At 44.3% G+C, this 21,163-nt stretch overlaps 1 long non-coding RNA gene across 2 annotated transcripts; it reads left to right on the forward strand.

Annotated features, from left to right (window-relative positions):
* Positions 1–1,409: 1,409 nt before the first annotated feature.
* On the forward strand, positions 1,410–20,664 carry LOC132001063 (uncharacterized). 2 transcript variants are annotated; one of them, XR_009399517.1, is made up of 5 exons: positions 1,412–1,473; positions 11,493–11,598; positions 17,541–17,611; positions 17,712–17,879; positions 19,598–20,664. It is a non-coding gene; the product is annotated as an uncharacterized LOC132001063 (long non-coding RNA). The 2 variants fall into 2 exon arrangements; XR_009399516.1 differs by lacking the exon at positions 11,493–11,598 and having other exon boundaries at positions 1,410–1,473.
* Positions 20,665–21,163: the final 499 nt, after the last annotated feature.

Raw genomic sequence — 21,163 nt, forward strand, 5'->3', positions numbered from 1 at the left:
GGGGGCTAGGGGCTCCAAGAAGTAGGGCTGTGCTCTTGATTGGCAGCTATCTGGAAGCAGAGGTGATCCTATGCCTGGATATCTCAACCACTTTTATCCAGAAAGTAGGACAAACCGTGTGAGGCTCAAGCTTTGATGGAAGAGAAGCAGCCGTCTCTCATGTTAGCCAGGATAGCGGGTGTTGGATCATTCCTGTGGTTCAAACCAGCTCTTGTTTTTGTCTGAGCAGACCTGCTTGCCTGTGCTGTTGTTTTGTCCTGGTCCAGCACAGACACAAGGTGACCTCGTCTGATGGTGCTCGTGAAATCAGTGCTCAGCAGGACCAGCTGTGAGGGCCAGAGGCTGCTTTCCTCTTGCCATCCGTCCACGTGCTTATTATTCAAATACGTCATGCAGTATGCTTCCTCCGGGACGGACACGCAGTGATTTACAAGCACAAATCCATCTAATCAAAAGCTGCCTTAGGATCCTGCCTCAGCTCCTGTGCCCCCTCACCTGCCCTGGCTTTTCTCCACAGCCTCAGACATGCTGTGGGTTTAATCTGGTGTCCGTGCACTTCTGCTGTATTCTCATTGCCTGCAACAGAGCAGTGCTCAAACAATATTTGTTGATGCCGACCTTTAATTAAAGAATGTGTCGTCTGTATGATACATGGCATGCCTGGCCAAATCACAGCTGGTCTTTTCTAGTAGAATTTTCCAGTGTCCTGATTCCCAGGGCCACTATTCTAAAGTGGTCTCATCCACCCGGCCGCCCTTCACCCATGCAGTCACCCGTCCCTCCCTCTGCCCAAGCTCCATCCATCCATCCATCCACTTACAGCTTTTACTGGTTTGTACATAGTCTTACTATGTACATAGTTTTACTGTTTGTACAGTAAAACTATGTTTTACTGTTTGTACATAGTCTCATTCAGAAAGTGAACGTACTTGGACAATTTCCAAAAGATCAGTTTTCTTTTATGTCTGCTTGTCTTTGGGTCTATAGGGCTGCTTTGTCGGGCGCTAGCACCTGGACTGGGCCCAGGGGTCTGGGAGACAAACATTGTCGGCCGAGCAAGAGGTCCGTGGGCCCTGGAAGTGCAGGAGAAAGCCCGGCATCGTGTCTGTCACCTGGGGTGTGGGGAGTGGGGTGGGAGGAACCGGGAGGGGACGAGGACTTGGGCACGGGGGCGCCGCCTCCCGCACCTGCATCCAGAGCGGAGGCGGGGCCTGGGCGCGGCTTGGGGGCGTGGCGAACCGCGTAGGCCGGCCCTGGAGAGAGTGATGGGGCGGAGCTGCGGCTGGGCTGGGTCCGGCAAAGGGTGACGTGTCTGCAGTGGTGAGGCGTGGCGCGGCGAGGGGGCGTGGCACATGTGTAGGGGCGTGGCCAACTCTGGTGCGGGTCGGGGCCTTGGTGGGCGGAGTGGGGTGGAACTTGGCGGCGGGGGTCCAGCCTGGGCTAGGCCTCCCAGGACCGCGCGGGTGGAGCCGGGTGAGTGAGACGGTGAAGTCCGCAGGGATGTGGCCAGGAGGCGCGGGGAGGGCTTGTGCGGCCGAGCGCCCCCGGAGGTGGGAGGGGTGTGGAGCCCCCGGCCTAGGGCTGAGGGGGCCCCTGGCAGATGGTTGTTGGTACTTGGATTGTTGTGCTTGAAACACGCCCCCTTTCTTGCTGCATCCCTAAAATCAAGCGATCTGGTCTCCGGGCCCATCGGGCGTCACCTGCACCGCACCTGTTCTATGGCATCCCAGGTGTCCAGGTTCAGTCTCCGTAGAGACCTGCGCGCTACCCTTGCTCCCGCACAAAGACGCCGGGAAGATCTGACAAAGTCCTTCCTGCCCTGGCCGCGTCTGGGGGACCTCAGAGGCTTTCAGGCCTCTCTGGCGCCTTCCTGCCATCCGCACTGCTTGCTGCAAACCCATCTCGGCCCAGGCTGCAGGAACAGAGGACAATTTGCCACAAGCGACGCGGATGATGACTATTTATCTACTCACACAGAGAAACAATTTTACCATTTCCAGATAGCCCTATTCAGCTCAGACAGGGATGCTTAAGATAGTATTCGAGCTAGCGTTAATTTTAAATAAATATAAAAGTCATTATTTTTAATGTTAATCCACAGGACGCAAACCCATGCTACCTCAGTCGAGGTAGGCCAGATTTCAGTCTGTGAGCTGTCTGTCCTGTCACTGACTAGAATATTCCAAACAAAAGAGATTGGTTCTAACAGGGTTTCCCTATATCACGTTTTAAACAATTCCACACCTTTATCATAGATAAACTTTTTTTTCTTTTCTTTTTTTAAAATATTTTATTTATTTATTCGACAGACAGAGATCACAGACAGGCAGAGAGACAGGCAGAGAGAGGGGGAAGCCGGCTCCCTGCTGAGCAGAGAGCCCGATGCGGGGCTCGATCCCAGGACCCTGAGACCATGACCCGAGTGAAGGCAGAGGCTTAACCCACTGAGCCACCCAGGGACTTCCATTGATAAACTTTTTAAAAGAAATTACATCGGTATTATTTAGAAAGCTAATTCTGGGTCCATTTCTAGATTTTATTTTATTTTATTTTTTAGATTTTATTTATTTATTTGAGAGAGAATGAGTGAGAGAGAGCATGAGAGAGAAGAATGTCAGAGGGAGAAGCAGACTCCCCAAGGGGCTGGGAGCCCGATGCGGGACTCGATCCTGGAAGTCCAGGATCATGACCTGAGCCGAAGGCAGTTGCTCAACCAACTGAGCCACCCAGGCGCCTCCATTTCTAGATTTTATCATAGAATTGAGCATCGTCATAATTGCACTCTATGGTTCTTGTAATTGAAAGTAAATGAAAATGTATGAATTTCATAGTCAGAATTACAGGGCGGATATATTTTTGTCTTGTTAAGGGATTTTTTATACTTGATATTTAGTCGTATGTTTGCACACCATTAACACTTTTGAGTCATCACCTGGGAATAAAAGTTATTTTGAGAAATTGCTAAAGAAAATGGTATGGTTTTGCTTTTTGGTAAAGGGCCCTGTTATCCTGTGCTGTAAAAATACACAGTACTTACAGAACATTCCTGTTTACAAAATGCTGAAAAAATATTTGTTCTTAATGGTCTGTACCATTCGATGGACTTATGTCTTCCACACACAACTGGCCCTAGCCACAAGCCAATTCGTGGCCGTCCTTGCTGGGAAGACTTAGATACAGAATACTTCCCAGAACAAATGCACATGCATCTAATCTATAGCTTCCAAAACAAATGACGACCTAGCAGTGGTGTGGCAATCGAAGAACAAAACGAAAATATACTGTGGTGTGCTTGCATTGCCTGCTGAAGATGGAGTTGTCTAATTGTACAGAAGCCATTGCTGCACTTGACCTACATTTTACTCTGTATTGTGATTTCAAGCACAAGGAAGGAAGGTAGCAGTATCAGTAGCTCTCCCGGAATAAGAAAAACAAGGAGAAGGATCCAAAAATGGGAGCATCCCGTGAAATTGGTTATGCATGTAATATAAGGAATCATGATATTGCCTTATTGAGCTCTTCAGTATTTTTCTTCTGAACGAAATACCCTCTGACTTTAAAAAAAAAAAAAAAAAAAAAAAAAAAAAATTCCAGGCGCCTGGGTGGCTCAGTGGGTTAAAGCTCGGGGTCCTGGGATCGAGTCCCATATCTCGGTCTCTGCTCAGCGGGGAGCCTGCTTCCTCCTCTCTCTCTCTGCCTGCCTCTCTGCCTACTTGTGATCTCTCTCTCTGTCAAATAATAAATAAAATCTTTTAAAAAAATCCATCAACAGGTGTTGGTCATCTTACTATTTTTATAACATGATGCAGCACATTTATTTTCCCTCTTTATTCTATCAGACTAAAACAACAACAAAAATGGGTTTCCCCTAGTGTCCTTGATTTAGAACCCTGCTTTGCAATCCTACTATGTTTTGAACTGGACTGGTAGCTCCGGTTGGACTCAGATGAGGAGTGTGGATTTCATTCTCTTTTTTTTTTTTCATTTTTAATTTATCACGCAGTAAAATGTACACTTTTCGCCAAACAGCTTTGTGAGTTTTGACAAGTTAATAATCAGGAACCCACCACAATCAAGACTCAGAATAGTTCTGTTCACCCCCTAAATTTCCCTCAAGCTGACCCTTTGTGGTCTGTATCTTCGTCCTACCCACATCCCTGACAATTCGTCCTCCATCCCTCAAGTGTTGTCTTAAAAAAATAATAATACATAAAAAAATAAAGTTTTATATCTGCAGGACTATCATATAAATGGAATTATCATACAGTACATAACATTTTGAGATGTGCTTCTTTCATTTAACATAATGCATTTGACATTCATCTGAATCAACATATCAGTTCTTTTTATTACTTTATATTCCATTTAATGGTGTGCCGTGATTTATCCACTCACCATTTAAAGGGCAGTCTCTGACAATTATGAGTTATGATGCTATACACACCAGCATACAGATTCTTGATCAATCTAAAATTTTTTTCACTTGGGAGTAATAATGTGGATTTTGGTGCTATTGGAATGGTCCTGTCTGTGTAATTCCTATTTTTAAATTGCTCACTGCTAGCATATAAAAATACACTTGATTTTTGGATACTACTTCATATGCTGTGACCTGGTTAAATTTACTTGTTAGGTCGAGGAACTATCTTGTAGATTCCTTCTAAGCACTGTTTTAGTTGGATTCCACAAACCTTGATATTTTAAAATTTTTTCATTCAGTTCAAAATATTCTCTGATTTCCTTGTGACTTCTATGACTCATAGATTATTTAGAAATGTACTTTTTAATTTCAAAGTGTTTCAGTGTTTCCCAGATATCTTACTGTAATTGATTATTGGTTTAATTTCATTATGATCAGAAAATATACTTTTATGATCTCAAGTTTGTTAATGTCTGTTTTATGACTCAAAATATGACCCAGTTTGATGAATGCCCCATGTGCATTTGAAAAGAATGTGCATTCTATTGTTTTGGATGGAATGTTGGTCTTTTTAAAAAATATTTTATTTATTTATTTGAGAGAGAGAGCGCATGAGAGGGGGAGGGACAGAGGGAGAAGCAGATTCTTCATCAAGCAGGGAACCTGATTCGGGGCTCTATCCCTAGACTCTGGGATCATGACCTGAGCCAAAGGCAGACACTTAACCAACTGAGCCACCCAGGCGCCCGGGTGGAATGTTTTCTAAATCTCAATTAGATCAAGTTGATTTATAATGTTCACATCTTGTATATTTTACTGATTTTCTGCACTAGAAATTATTGATTATTAAGAGAAGACTGTTGGAATATCCAAGAATAATTATGAGCTTTCTTTTTCATTCTATCATGATTTGCTCCACAGATTTTAAAGCTCTTTCGTTGTGCATGCACATTTAGGAATGGTGTGTCTTCTTGGTGAATTGGCTCTTTTACTATTATTAATGTTCTTTTTAATTCCTTTTTCATCATTTCTTTTTCTGAAATCTACTTTCTCTATATTAATATAGCTGCTCCAATTTCTTTTGACTAATATTTTCATAGTATACCTTCTTTTTCCTTCTGCTTTTAACCTAAGTCATTATACTTCTTTATTTTTTGTATCTGTTAGAGCTTTTATTTTATTATTTTCCCTTTTTCTTTTATTTTTTCAGTGTTCCAAGATCCATTGTTTATGTACCACACTCAGCACTCCATGCAACATGTCCTCCTCAAGACCTACCACAATCTCACCCATCCTCCCACACTCCTTCTTTGAAAACACTGTTTGTTTCTCAGAGTCCACAGTCTTTCATGCTTTGTCTCCCCCTCTGATTCACCCACTTCATTCTTCCTTTCCTTCTCCTAATGTCCTCATGTTTATGCTCCACAAGTAAGTGAAACCATATGATAATTGACTTTCTCTGCTTGACTTATTTCACTCTGTCCCTGTTGATACAAAAGTTGGGTATTCATCCTTTCTGATGGAAGCATAATATTCCATTGTATATATGGACCACATCTTCTTTATCCATTCGTCTGTTGAAGGGCATCTTGGCTCTTCCCATAGTTTGACAATTGTGGGCATTGCTACCATGAACATTGGGGTACAGATGGCCCTTCTTTTCACCACATCTGTACCTTTGGGATAAATTCCCAGTAGTGGAATTGCAGGGTCATAGGGTAGCTTTATTTTTAAATTTTTGAGGGATCTCCGCACTGTTTTCCAAAGTGGCTGTACCAACTTGCATTCCACCAATAGTGTAAGAGGGTTCCCCTTTCTCCGCATCCTCTCCATCACTTGTTGTCTCCTGTCCTATTAATTTTGGCCATTCTAACTGGTGTAAGGTGGTATCTCAATGTGGTTTTGATTTGAATTTCCCTGATGGCTAATGATGATGAACACTTTTTCATGTGTCTGTTAGCCATTTGTATGTCTTCTTTGGAAAAGTGTCTGTTCATGTCTTCTGCCCACTTTTTGACATGATTATCTGTTCTGTGTGTGTTGAGTTTGAGGAGTTCTTTATAGCTCTTGAATATCAGCCCTTTGTCTGTATTGTCATTTGTGAATATCTTCTCCCATTCTGTGGGTTGCCTCTTTGTTTTGTTGACTGTTTCCTTTGCTGTGCTGAAGCATGATATGTCTTTAAATACAGCATATATTTGGGTCTTGTGTTTTCAGTCCTATCTGACAATCTCTTTTAGTTGGTATAAAATAGACCATTTACATTTAGTGCTTATTGATATGGTTGAATTTAGGCCTCCCACTGTGTGTGTGTGTATATAAAAATTTTTTTTCTTTCTCACTGTGTTTTGTTCCTCTGTTCCCTCTTTTGTACATCTTTTTGGATTATTTGAATGTTTTTAGTAGTTCCTTTTAATTTATCTATTTTTTTGTCCATTTCTCTTTATGTTATTTTATAGTGGTTGTTCTAGGGATTATGGCATACATACCTAACTTTTTTGTGGTCTATTTAGATTAATATTTTAACAATTCAAGTAAAATATACAAACTTCATAAGCATCTAAGTCCATTTACCCTCTCTCTCTCTTCAAGATTTAATTTATTTACTTATTTATTTATTTATAGAGTGTGGGTTGGGGGAGGAGTAGAGGGGTGGGAGAGGGAGAGAATCTCCAGCAAATTCTACACTGAGTGCAAAGCCTGAAACAGGGGTCAGTCTCACAACCATGAGATCACAACCTGAATTGAAACCAAGAGTTGGATGCTTAACAGACTGAGCCAGCAGGTACTCCCTACTCCTCTCTCTTATATTATAGTCGTCCGTATGTATTACACCTCTATTCACTGAAAATTCTACCAGACAATGCTATAATTTTTTTTCTTTCAGTGGTACACATATTTTAGAGAAATTAGGAAAATAGTCTATTATATTTGGTCAGATATATACCACCTCTGTTGTTCTTCCTTCATTCCTAAAGGAATTCCTGCAGTACCAAGTTTCCCTGTGGCATCACTTCTCTTCAGCTAGCAGAACCTCCTTTAGTATTTGTTTTTGAGCAAGTGTCCTGACAACAAATTCTCTCAGTCTTCCTTCATCTGAGAATGTCTTTGTTTTGTTTTGTCATTCCTAAAGAATATCTGCACTGAGTATAGAACATGGTTCTGCTGTCTTTTGTCTTCTGTAGGTTCTGGTGAGGAATCCACAGTCATTCCAATTGTTCCCTGTACACGGTGTCACTTTTCTCTGACTGCCATCAAGATCTTTCCTCTATCTTTGGTTTTCACCAGTTTATTATGCTGTATCCCAGCCTGTGTTCCTTGAGTTTATCCTGTCTGATGGGTCACAGAGCTTCTTGGACATGTAGATTTATATCTTTCACCAAATTTGTGATTTTTTTGGTCACTATTTCTTCAGATATTTGTCCATACCAGTCTCTTTCTCTTCCCTTCTTGGACCTCCAGTGACACAAATATTAGATATTTTGATGTTATTCCAGAGGTCCCTGGGGCTCTGTTCAATTGTTTATAATTAATCTTTCTTTCAGTTTTTCAAATTAAATAATTTCCTTTGATTTATCTTTGAGTTTACTGACTCCTTCTTCTGTCATTTCCATTCTGTTTTCTTCCAGATATTGTATTTTTCAGTTCTAAAGTTTACGTTTCTTTATATAGTTTTTGTTTTTCTGCTGAGACTGCTTATCCTTCCATTTATCTGAAGTGTATTTACCTTTACCCCATGGAGCACAGTTATAATACCCACAGTAAAGCCTCTGTTAATTCCAATATTGGGGTCAACTCAGGGTTGGTGTCTGTGGATTTTCTTTTCTCTTGAGGATTGGTTACATACATACGCCTGGCTCTTCATATGCTAAAGATTGTTTGACATTTTGATGATTTTGTTGTGAGACTCTATGTCCTGCTAAAATCCTCTGAAGAACACTGACTTGTTTAGCTGACAGTTCCCTGGCTAGGTTACTACCACAAGTTCTATTTTGCCTTTTGTGAATAGTGATTTCAATGCCACTTAAGTTTTTTAAATCTTGCTGTGTTCCTTGGTGTCTGTTTCATGCATGTAGCACTTAGAAGGTAGGCTGTGTTTATGTTTGTAGTTTAGTTCTCAAAGTCTTTACTGTGTTGATCTGGGTCTCTCCTGTGCGTGCACAGCCCTAAGGCACGCTAAAGACTCATGCCCATATAGACTCCTGTCCAATAGAATTAAGAGATCCCCTTCACCGGCTCTCTCCTCTCTATAATCCCCTGATCACTCTTTGCTCCCAGGGGCCCCTTTCTCAGTCCTGTGGCTAGAAATCAAGACTTTCTCTTTGAGTTATTACTATGCTCTCTGCTACCTTTTAGATCAGAGATGGGGTTGCTCTCAGTCCTTTCTCCTTTTACTCTGGAAAAAACAAACAAAACAAAACAAAAAACAGAGCTACACAATTGCTGTTTTTTAAGATTTGATTTATTTACTTGACAGAGAGAGAGGGGGAGAAAGGGAACACAAGTAGGGGGCATGGGAGAGGGAGAGGCAGGTTTCCTGCTGAGTAGGGAACCCAGTGCTATGCAGGGACCTGAGCTCAAGACAGACACTTAATGACTGAGCCGCCAGGTGCCCCAGAGCTGCACAGTTTTATGACCAGAGCTGCCCTCAGGTCAAATGTAGCAAAGAAAAGAGGAAAAACAACAAGAAACTTACTACTTACTCTCCCGAATCTTCAGATTTAATCTCCCTACTTGTCCACCTCCTTGTTTAGTTGTTCTTTGCACTTTGACTTCTCCCCTTCAGGATGTTTCGTTTGCTAAGAGGGCTTAATAGTCACTGGAGTGGAGGCTTTATCTAAGTAATTATCCTTTTGGACTGAAAATTGCTTTCTCCCTTTTTCTTCATGATGTCTCCATGTTACATTTTGTGCAAATCCTCAAATAATAACGTTTGCATTTGGAACACAAATGAGTAAACTGCACACAAACTCACCTCTTTTGCCCAGTTTGTAGACCAAATTAAGTTTCTAAAGAGGTGGGCTCATGAAAACATGTTCCCTGCCTGATCAGTTTTTTAAACGCCTGGAGAATGCATCTGTTGTTCCTTTGACCTTTGCAAGGTCAGTCTCATGTTTATCCTGCATCCTGTTTCCCCCACACACCCCCAAACCCCCATTTTCTTGGCCTGCATATATGAAGCAGCATAACTTTATTAGTGTGAATCAAAATGCCTTTTAGAGAACAGTGTTTGCCTGCATTAGAATATAATTACATGACAACAGGAGATCCCACTTCCAGTAAATACAACTCCTGAGTTTACGTGAGTTTTTTATTAGTCTTTAGAGTGGGCTAGGGTTGCAGACCCATTCCTTTAGTTCTTCTCCGTGTAAGCAGGCTGATTGTGTTAATTGTTTGGGGGAGCCAAGGTTTTTACAGGGTAAAATAGTCGTACTTGTTGGAAAATGTGAAATGTCAGGATGTAGCTGAAGGATTCAATGGTTTCTTTCCTGGTCATTGAGCCTGTAAGTTTCCAAGCATGAGTAGGTCTTACAGTTCAAAGACTACCTCCCCAGCTTTATCTCTGTCTGCATTTTTGTGCACAACATTTTATTTAAGATGTGTTCAATGTGTTATGAAATGACTCAGTTATGCTTTATTCTCTTTCATCCTCTTTTTTGCCACTTATATATAATCATATATAATCTAAGAGACATTGCTTATTTAAATGTTAAATTTCTTTCTAAGAATCCTAACCATTGAAACTGGTTTTGTTTGGATTGAGAATATAGAATTCAATATAGAGTTGGGGTGGAAGGGCAGACTCTGGGTTCTGATGACGTGTGAATGGGCGGGTGGTCCCGCTCACCCACTGGGGACCACAGACAATGTCTCAGTCTCTCCTTGACACAGTTTGCTCATCTGCCAAAGGGGAATTGCGGTCAGTCTTCTCATTGCAAGAATTAAAAGAGATGGTGTGAAACGTGCTTAGCATGTTGGTGTCAGCTCTTATTGTTGTCCTCTAAGTGTGGAGGTCACACCATCATCACTGTTTATGGACAGGCAGTGCTCCTGATGTGCCAGATGCTGGCACCAATGTGAGAGGAGTAAGACACAGTCCCTGCAGCACATCCTAGTGGGGAAGACAGACACACAAAAACAGATCTTCATAACACAGGGTGGTGAATACAATAAGAGGGACGTTCACCGGGGAGTTCCAAGCAGTTGGGGTTCCTAGGAAGTCTTTTTTCCATGAGTATACTTTGGGTGTGGTGGATTCCTGGCCTCGGACACAAAGGACGAATAGGAGTTAGTTTCCTACTAAAGGAAATGGAAGAGGCGAGTAGGGGCCAGCCTGAGAACAGTGAGATTAAAGGTGAGACCAAGCATAATCTGTTCAATGAAGCTACTTGAGAGAAACTCCAGAAAAAGGAATTATATTTTTCGTCAAGTCAATGTTGGAAGGTCAGCTTCATCAAGAACTCTCTTTTCTTTGACCAAGTAGGGACCCAGGATTCCTAACACATGTGACTGTTTTGACATTAAGAAAAACAAATAATGAAAGGGGGGGTTTTGTGGTGAAGCTTCCATGGAACGCTTAAACTTGGTGGGTGCATGAGGAGCAAAATAATTATTGTTCCCTTATGAATTAGGACACTTTGAAAAAGGATCCACAAATTCTTTTGCACTTTTCCCATTGATAAGGAGAGTGTAGGTCACCTTCCCTCGAATGTGGCCTGGCCCTGTGTTTTGATCTTCTCTGCAGAGTAGCAAGTTATCCTAACACTTAGCAGCTTAACACTGTAGGTATTTATCATCTCGGTCTCTGAGCACAGGAACCTGGGGATGGCTTAAGTGGGTAGTTCAGGTTTAGGGTCTCAGGTTATAGTCAAGATATCAGCTGAAGGCTTGATCTGGGCTACAGGCTGAGTGTCCATGTCCCCCCAAAATTTGCATTGAAACCTAATCCCCAAAGTGAAGGTATTTGGAGGTAGAACCTGGAGGTAATTAGGTCATGAAGTTAAAGCCTCCACGAATGGGATTCGTGCCTTTATAAAAGAGACCCCAGAGACCTCTGTCACCCTTCTGCCAGATGAGGACACAGCAAGAAGATGGTCATCTATGAAGAAACCAGCAAGTGTTCTCCAGACACCAAATCTGTCAACACCTTGATCTTGGACTTCCCAGCCTCCAGAACTGTGAGTAATCAGTGTTTGTTGTTTAAGCCCCCCAGCACATGGTATTTTTATAAAAGCAGCCCTAACAGACTCAGACAGTCCACATCCAAGATAGCTGGCTCACGTGACTCTTGGCAGGACAGCCCCCCTGGGCTTTTTGAGGATCATCATGACATGGCCTCTGGCTTCAAGAATGGGGTAGGGGTGGGTGTGGAAAAAGGGAGCTGTGTGCCTTTCATTACCTCATCTTGGAGGTCATATACAGTCACCCCTGTCATATTCCATTCATGAGACATGAGTCACTAAGTATAGAGCAGGAGAATTAGGTGCACCCTGGGGAGGGAGGATCAAAGAATTTGTGAACATTTTTTAAAACTCCTACACACTGTGCTGCGTGATTTCTGAGGCTAGGGCCTAAAGGTGATGCATCATCTTCATTGTTCACTGAGACACTCCCCTTTGGAAGTGTGAGTCACCATGCAGGAAGTTGACTGCCCTGAAGTCACTGTATTATGAGGAATCCCAGGGCACATCAGAGGCCATGGGTAGGATAACAGGCAAGCTGGGCTCCCACTGAGAGCTGTCATCAACTGAAGAAGTCTCTGGATGACCTCAGCTCCCAAATAGCCTGTTACTTTCAGCCATGGAATCTTCTAGCTAGAGGACCAGGGCTGGTAAAGCAGAGGCAAATCTTCCCCCATCTGGTTTCCTGACCCACATAATCCACGATCATATGAAAGTGACTGTCTTATGCCCCTGTATTTGGGGACCTTTGTTACACAGTCTTAGAACTAGAACATGGGTGAGTTTTCAGTTCATACAGACTCAGCCTCTGATGCATGCCTAAAGGTTCCCTTTCCTATAGATTCTTTCCAGCTCTTTATCTGCTCATTTGGCACAATTTCTTTGTCCTTTTGGATATATCTAGGAGGGCATCTAAAATAATTTCAGCAATAACTTCTATAATCCCTAAAAAGGAAATCTCAGAAGAGCTAAATTGACGTTCCACATATGACAGGCTCAGAATGAATACTGCTGTCAGACTCAAGTTTTGTTAGATTTGAAAGTAGTTAAAAACTATTCAAGCACACTCATCACGAGGGAAATGCAAATCAAAACCGCAATGAGATATCACCTCACACCCATCAGAAGGGCTAAAATCAAAAACACAAGAAACAACAGGTGTTGGTGAGGATGTGGAGAAAAGGGACGCTTTGGGAACTGTTGGTGGGAACGCACGCTGGTGCAGCCGCTGTGGGAAACAGTGTGGAGGGTCCTCAGAGCCTAAAAAAAGGAGTACCCTATGATATAGTAATTGCACTGCTGGATAATTCATCCAAAATTATGAGAACATAATTCACAAGGACACATGGACCCCATGTTTATTGCAGCATTATTTACAACAGCCAAATTAAGGAAGTTATCTAAGTGTCCATCAATAGATGAATGGATGAAGAAGATGTTGTATAGATACAACGGACTGTTGCTCAGCCATAAAAAGAATGGAATCTTGGGGCACCTGGGTGGCTCAGTGGGTTAAAGCCTCTGCCTTCAGCCCAGGTCATGATCCCAGAGTCCTGGGATTGAGCCACACATTGGACTCCCTGCTCAGCGGGGAAGCTTGTTTCCTCCTCTCTCTCTGCCTGCCTCTCTGCCTACTTGTGATCTCTGTCAAATAAACAAATAAAATCTTTTAAAAAAATGGAATCTTGTCATTTACAACAAGGATGGAGCTAGAGAGTATTATGCTAAATGAAATAAGTGAGAGAAAGACAAATACCGTAGCATATGATCTCACTCAGGTGGAATTTAAGTAACAGAACAAACAGAGAAAAAAAGAGACAAACCAAAAACAGACTGAACTACAGAGAACACACGGATGGTCACCAGAGGGCAGGTGGGTGGGTGGTGAGGCTGAAGGGAGCCCCTCCCCTGGGGAGCACTGAGCGCTGGAGGGAAGTGTTGAATCTCTCCGTGGTACGCTTGAAGCCAATACAACACTGTGTGTTAACTACACTGGAATTTAAAATACAATACAATACAATACAATACAAATGAATCTACTTAACCAGAACAGTTTTCATTTACTTCCATTAACAAATGCACACCCCACCTCCAGGAGCCCCAAAGCCCACGTGGAACTGTCGGTTTACGGACACCAGCGCGTGGTCCCAGCGCGAACGAACACAGCCCTAAAGCAGTCGTTGCACGTTCTACCTCCCCGGAAAGAGAAGCAGCAGGGTCTGCTCTCCTCAAGATCCGGGGGAATCCAGAGTCCTCGTAGACTTGGACGTTCTCTTTGAAAGGTGGGGGCTATGGGTGAGCTGAGCGAGGGGCCGGACCTGCCCGGAGGAAGGGGGGCGCGCGGCCCACGGAGCAGCTGCCGCAGCCGCGGGCACCAACCCTGGAGCCGAACTTCTCTTCCCCTCCAGCCCGGCTCTCCCTTAGCGTCCGTCCTTGAGCCTGCGCAGCCGCACACTACACACGGACTCTTCTAGGACTTTGATTGTTTTAATTGTGTGTGTGTGGGGGGGGGGGAATGGCAAAAATGAGCTCAAATGTGGCCATTCTGTGGGCTGTCTGCCTGTGGTTCTTTCTCCCACATCGCAGGCTATCCGGGTCCAGAGGAGCTCCCACCGCATCTCTGGCCTCAGGCACATTTGCAGGGTCCAGAGGCAAAGGCAGGGATCAAGGAAGCAGAAGGAAGAATGAATCCATCTCCTCCCTCCCTCTCTTCCTCTCTTCCTCCCTTTCTCTCTCTCTCTTTCTATGAGCCTGGGGGGTGGCGGGGAGAGGGGGAAGCAGGCTCCCCGCCGAGCAGGAGCCCTACATAGGACTGGATCCGAGGACCCCGAGCTCATGACCTGAGTGGAAGGCAGACGCTTCACCGACCAAGCCACCCAGGCTCCCCTAAATTCTTCCATGAATGAATGCGACCACACACAGGTCAAGTTTACATTTATATCTGCAACAATGAATGTAGTATTTAAAGAAAAAAAAAAAAACCTAAAATGTAAAAACAGATTAGAAGTGAACTTGGGAAATTCAGGAGTGATCATTCTTCAAAACTGAAGTCAGCCAAGCTGATATTTTATAGCATTTATTTTATATACTTTACAGCTAAGCTCAAAGGGCAAAAACCACACCTGCCCCAGGAGCGGTAGGTCCTCCTCTCAAAGCCTAAACCAAGATGTCAAGAATTCTTGCCTGGTTCTGGCAGAGGCGGGCTAAGATTCTGGGGAAACATTCAAGGAAACAAGCACGTGAAAGGAAATCAGGGCTCCTGGCTGGCTGGGTCCGAGGAGCACGTGACTCTTGGTCTCGGCGTTGTGGGTTCGAGCCCCATGTTGGGCGCAGAGATTACTTAAAAATTAAAAAAATTAAAAGAAAAAAAAGAATTCAAATGTTAAATTCTTGCATCTCTCCAGCAACTGAAAACACAAAAGCACCCCCAGCACCTCCATCCTGGGCTCTGCTTTGTTGGGTCTCACTTACATTTGACCTTGTGTGTATGACCCACATCCGTCTCTCTGATTCCTTTTCCACCTAAACTGTGTTTCCAGCTACACAACTCACTTTCACGCACACAGCGCCTTCCCTGAGCTGCAACCCCTCCAAAAGGCACTCAACAGCCTCAGCCTTCTCAGCCCCAATCCCGCCATCCCGCCTGCGGCCCTCGCCCCTGTGCCAGGCAGTGGGGACCAGCCTCAGCTCCTGATGCGTCATCTGCACGTCACCATTCTCCTTGCCCGCTGCCGGTCACTCCACTGCAAGTGTTTCTTGTTCACACCCTTCACCATGCCCTCTTCGTTTCCAGCACTGTGTCTGCTTCAAAGTTTCCATTGTCGGAAGGAGCCCACGTGGGCAAACGGCTCCTGAAAATCCTCCGGTCATCTCATCCAAGACACTATGTCTGAGATGAAGGAGGCTAAAGTGCTGGGCCCCTGCCTCCTCAGACCCCATGGAAAGCGTGAGATTTGAGCCTCACATTTGATAAACCCAAAGCTGTGCGGGCAGTGGCTGGGTGGGTGGAAACCAGCCCTCGGACTGGAGGGAAGGTGAAGCCGCTGTGTAGGGCCCTGGGGGCTGTTTGCTGACATTGTGATGGTACAGCCTTTAAAAATGGAGCTTCCAGGGTGCCCAGGTGACTCCTTCAGCTGAGCATCTGACTCTTGGTTTCAGATCGGGTCATGGTCTCATGGTCATGAGATCGAGCCCCACATCGCCATCTGCGCTCGGCGTGGAGTCTGCTTGGGACGCTCCTTCCCTCTGCCCCTCCTGCCCGTGCTCTCTCTCTCTCACACGTGAATGAATGAGTAAATCTTTAAAAATAAAACAAAGATAATAACGGAGCACCTCTGCCCAGTCTCCCCAGCACGGCACTTCACTAAGAGTTCAAGAAAAATGCCAAAAACAAAAACCAACTGCAAGACCATCTTCAGAACTAGAAAGTTCTGAAAACCTCTCCCACATCCTTTCTGATCTCGGCTTCTTCGCATACCTCCCTTTCACTCTCCTGGCTTGGCTGACTGCGGCTGACTAGAACCGGGTTTTCCTCTCCCTCAGAGTTTTTTCAAGTAGACATCTGAACGTGCGTCTTCCTCCCAAGGGCCATGCAAGCTGAGGGCTCTTCCGTCCTCAGAACCAAATTTGGGACTGTGGCTTAAAAAATCTTTAAAAAATAGATCATGTTTGACGTGGTAATACCACTGCAAAGAATCCATCCCGAGGAGATTATTAGAGAATGTGCAAATGTGTACTTGCCTAGATGTTTCTAGCAGCATGCAAACGATGAGGCCAGTTGGCTATTGACCTGGAAAGATAGACGCTCACAGCAGAGTGTAAAAAAAAGTCACATTATGGCGGTGCTGAGAGGCTCAGTGGTTTCAGCATCCAGTTCTTGGTTTCAGCTAAGGTTGTGATCTCAGAGCCATGGGTTGAGCCCCATGTCTGCTTCATGCTCAGTGGGGAGTCTGCCTGAGTTTCTCTCTCTCCTGCCACCTCTGCTCCTCACTCCTGCTCTCTCTCTCGCTGAAATCAATACATAAATCTTTTTAAAAACCATATTATCTATACCTTAAAAAACTACACATAGGGGCACCAGGGTGGCTCAGTTGTTAAGCGTCTGCCTTAGGCTCAGGTCATGATCCTGGGGTCCTGGGATCGAGCCCCATGTTGGTCTCCTTGCTCAGCGGGGAGCCTGCTTCTCCTCCTCCCTCTGCCTGCTGTTCCCCCGGCTTGTGCTCTCTCCCTTTCTCTCTAATCAAATCAATCAATCAAATATATATTTTTTAAAAACTATTGATTTTATCAGAAAGGCTATGGCTGAAATTTATGAATCTTGACTTTCTATTTAAATGTCTTCATGATAATATGTTAGAACAAGATCTGCAGCAAATTAATAAAAGAATACTTAGCTAACATTTGCAGTTTAAAAAAAATTCTGTGAGCACTGCAGAGCAGATAAGTCTCCAAGTGAGAAACGAAGATGTGACTCACCGATTAAACATTGTCTTTGTTCTGACAACCTTTCCAAAACTGGTTCCCTTAAGACCTTTCAATAGGGGCACCTGGGTGGCTCAGTGGGTTAAAGCCTCTGCCTCCGGCTCAGGTCATGATCTCAGGGTCCTGGAATCGAGTCCCACATCGGGCTCTCTGCTCAGCAGGGAGCCTGCTTCCTCCTCTCTCTGCCTGCCTCTCTGCATACTTTTGATCTGTCTCTGTCCAAGAAATAAATAAAATCTTCAAAAAAAAAAAAAAAAACCTTTCAATAATTCCGAAATTTGTTTAGGAGGATGCTCAAATAGCCAGAAAGCCGAAAGACACGACGATGCAGGAGAGAAACGCTTCCCAGTTCCACCTTCAACAACTAATGTATGAAAAAACCCTAATTGCTCTCTCCGAACCTTCATCACATCTACAAAAGTATATCTTAACTTTTATTTCTTCTTTGTTCCAAAAAGGAGGTGTATGTTTGGCCGCAAAGCTTCTTTCGGTAACTGCTGTCCTACTCTGCTGCCTTCCTTAGGATAAGGTGAGTAATGAAGCTCCCCGGCCCTTCTCGAGGTTCGCCTTGCGGAACACCCTCCCCTTCTCTATAGGTGACTCATACAGGGGCACCCGGTCTCTGCCAGGCGCTGCGCTGGGCTCCTGGAGTCCCTCCGCCATGAGCAGGAAGGCTGCTCAGAGGGCTTGGAGGTGCAGACGGCATCCAGCCAGTCTAGAGATCCTTCCGTGAAAAGAAAAGCAAAAGACGGGAAGGAAGACGCGGATTGTGTGTGTTTGATCAACAATGGACATAGGTAAGAATGAAATGAAAAAAGAAACCTTCTCTTTAAAAGGAATCACGCAGCCCAAAGCCCAGAGGATCGGACCTGGCCGCGTGCATCGTAGCTGGGGCCGCGCTGCGAGGAGCAATGTCACTTCTTGGTCCTCAGACCAAGCAGCCAGTGCGCAGACAGTGCTCCCGACGCCTGCTCCCAGAGTTCAGGGGTCAGTCCTCCCGGGCCAATGTTCATAGAAGGTCTGAACCGACTGTGGTCCTCTACTGCCATCCCCTTTGCTCTTAGGGAAGACAGTGGCTCGGAGCTGGGTGATCAGTGCAGGAAATTCACAGCATAGATGCTGGTGGCAAAGCGGGGTGGGGTGAGGAGCACCACGGCACGGTTTTAGGTGCGCTCGGGTGGCTCAGTCGTTGGGCGTCTGCCTTGGGCTCAGGTCATGATCTCAGGGGCCTGGGATTGAGCCTCGCATCGGGCTCCCTGCTCAGTGGGAAGCCTGCCTCTCGCTCTCCCACTCCCTCTGCTGTGTTCTCTCTCTCGCTGTGTCTCTCTGTCAAATAAATAAATAAAATGTTTTTTAAAAAGAATCAATAACTTGTCAATTATTCATTTAAAGATAACTATCATTTGAAAAATAGTCCTTGACTCAGAGCCAAACAAAGGTCGAATTGCTCAGTCCTCATATCTTTTTTTTTTTTTTAAAGGAGACGTGGCTTCTTCTTCTTCTTTTTTTTTTTTTTAAGATTTTATTTATTTATTTGACAGATAGAGATCACAAGTAGGCAGAAAGGCAGGCAGAGAAATAAAGGGGGAAGCAGGCTCTCTGCCAAGCAGAAAGCCCGATGCAGGGCTCGATCCCAGAATCCTGAGATCATGACCTGAGCTGAAGGCAAAGGCTTAACCCACTGAGCCACCCAGGCGCCCCTCAGTCCTCATTTCTTATTCAACAATTGTTAGAATTCATTAAATAGTTTCATATTCTAATGGGGATAAAAGACCTGGGTGGACATCATGGGACACTCTCTTCATTTTTCAATTTTTAAATTTCAGAAGCAACCCTGTCTGTCTGTCTGTTTAAATCAGAGCTTGAGATAAACAACTGCATTTCTGTCATCCAGACAAGGTCATGGGTGTGGGGGAGTGACTGCCACTTTCCCCATTTTAGCTCATTCTGAAGACATTTTCCAAGGGACATGTCTCAAGCGCAGAGTCGAATTATTTTCTCGGCCTTATTTGAATCCTAATGTGTGAATGAAGCCCAAAACCTGTGTTTTCACTTCATCTGTAATTAGATTCTGAGTTTTCAAGAGGGACTTTGCAGATTAAGGGGGGAAAGCTTCGGTCATCCACGTAGAAGTGGAATGGAATCCTTACCTCACACCAAGCATAAAAATCAGTCCTAGGTGCATCAATAACACAGAGGTTAAAACTCTGTCAAATTAAGCCTCAAATCCAGATGAGTTCACCATTCAGAATAGGCTCTTATTACATGGCCAAGCTCTTCCTACTTCGATTATTTGACCTGCTGTGTAGAGCCTGGATGGGAGGCAGGCTGCTGGGAGTCAGCTCCCATGATCCAGGCAAAAAGTACTGAAGGCACAGATTAGGATAGTGGCTTTTGGGACCGGATTCTGGAAATGTACATTGAGATCTTTTGGTTATTTAAATGCAGATGGTGAAAGAGAGAGTCGAGGGATGCTAATCGGTTTTGTTTTGTTTTGTTTTGTTTTTTTCCTTAGGAGAGGAAGTAAGAAAGCCTGGTGTCTGGCGGAAAATGACACCCGTTACTGAAGAAGCTGCCAGGCATCAAGGTGATCACACACCGGGCCACGTGATGCAAACAATCTAATTGAATGTGTAACCTCACTGAAGTCTCAGGAAAAATTTGCGATGCAGATGTTCTTATCTTAATTTTATAAACGAGAGAGGCCAAGTAACCGTCCCATCGCCATCACAGTGAGGAGGGTCCACCCAGTGCCGTCCACCCCCAAGCAGGAACCCTACACCAGTTTGGAATATCTTGAGTTTGAGATGTCTGTGCAAATCTACGCTAAGCCCCGGGGGTTAGGTAAGGGGAAGGCATTCCAGGCAGAAGGAACAGCAAGTTCAAATGCCCTAAAGCAGGAAAGAGTTTCTCATTTCCTGTCCATGAGCATCTATTTTCTTTCTTCTGGGAAGTTGTACGTAATCATCAGACAGCTGAGTTCTTGGGGAAGAGCATCCCTGAGTAGCCACCTCCTGTTTCATCCTGGCACTTGGGGACATGTTAAACTTTGAGGATAACAGACTCTGAGAACTCCACCCTCTCAGACAAGTCCCCAAACCTCTTGAGCATCTGTCCTCTGGTCCACAGAAGGAGAGAGCTCTTCTCCCTGGATCCCCAGCCAGCCCTCTGCCGGGTGGTGTTTACTGCCCTCTTGTGGCCGCCGGCTCTCGTGCTTTCCAGTTGATCGACTTCAAAGCGCCGGGGATCTAAGAAAATCAAATGTTGCAAGAGTAAAGGCACATGTGTTACTATGTTTATATTTGAGTGTCATGCTTGCTAATAACAAGAGAAAGGAGCTGGCGGAAGGAAAGGAAGGAGGAAGTGAGGAAAGGAGGGAGGAAGGAAAGAGGAAGGAAGGAAGAAAAGAGCAAAGAAAATGAGAAAGACAGCACCTTTTAGATTCTGAGCAGGAACCAAAGCGGCTCAAGAAAAAAAAAAAGTTACCTTGCTCATACTCTGAATTTGGATTTGGAAAATCCAAGCTTCCCGTGTTTCGTTACCCATGTGGACCTTTCACAACAAAGTAGAGGTGAAAGGATTTTTTTCTCCTACAACTGCCGAATTAAAATTAAATTAAAATTAGAATTTTAATGTTAATTTTAGAATTTAGAAGTTAGAATTTAAATTTTGTGGTTACTAAAGTCCAGATCTTAGGACAGTTGTTTCCCCTAAATTATATTAGAGTCTATTTATTATCAATTTCAATATATTTTAATTTTTATGGTTCTAATAGAAATTTGTTTTTTATAGTTGGTTTTTAAGGAATGTGTCAAATAAAAATGTATGTGAGCCAGGGTTTGTTTTTTTGGATGAAGCTGAAACAATGAATGACAGTCCTTGAAAGGAAGCAGAGCTCTGACTGTTCTGGGTTGTCGAGAAAGCAAGTTGCACAAAAAAGTTCACGCAGGACTCAGCAAAGAAGACCGAGTCTGCGGTCGGCAGGGAACAGCTTCACAGGCTGACCTGGGAGCCAGTTCAGCCCTGTCTACACGGGGGCCTCTTTCAAGTCAGACCTTGGGCAGGGAAGCAATCATGTGAA

Source organism: Mustela nigripes, chromosome 14 (genome assembly GCF_022355385.1).
Source record: "Mustela nigripes isolate SB6536 chromosome 14, MUSNIG.SB6536, whole genome shotgun sequence".
Classification (NCBI taxonomy): Eukaryota; Metazoa; Chordata; class Mammalia; order Carnivora; family Mustelidae; genus Mustela; species Mustela nigripes.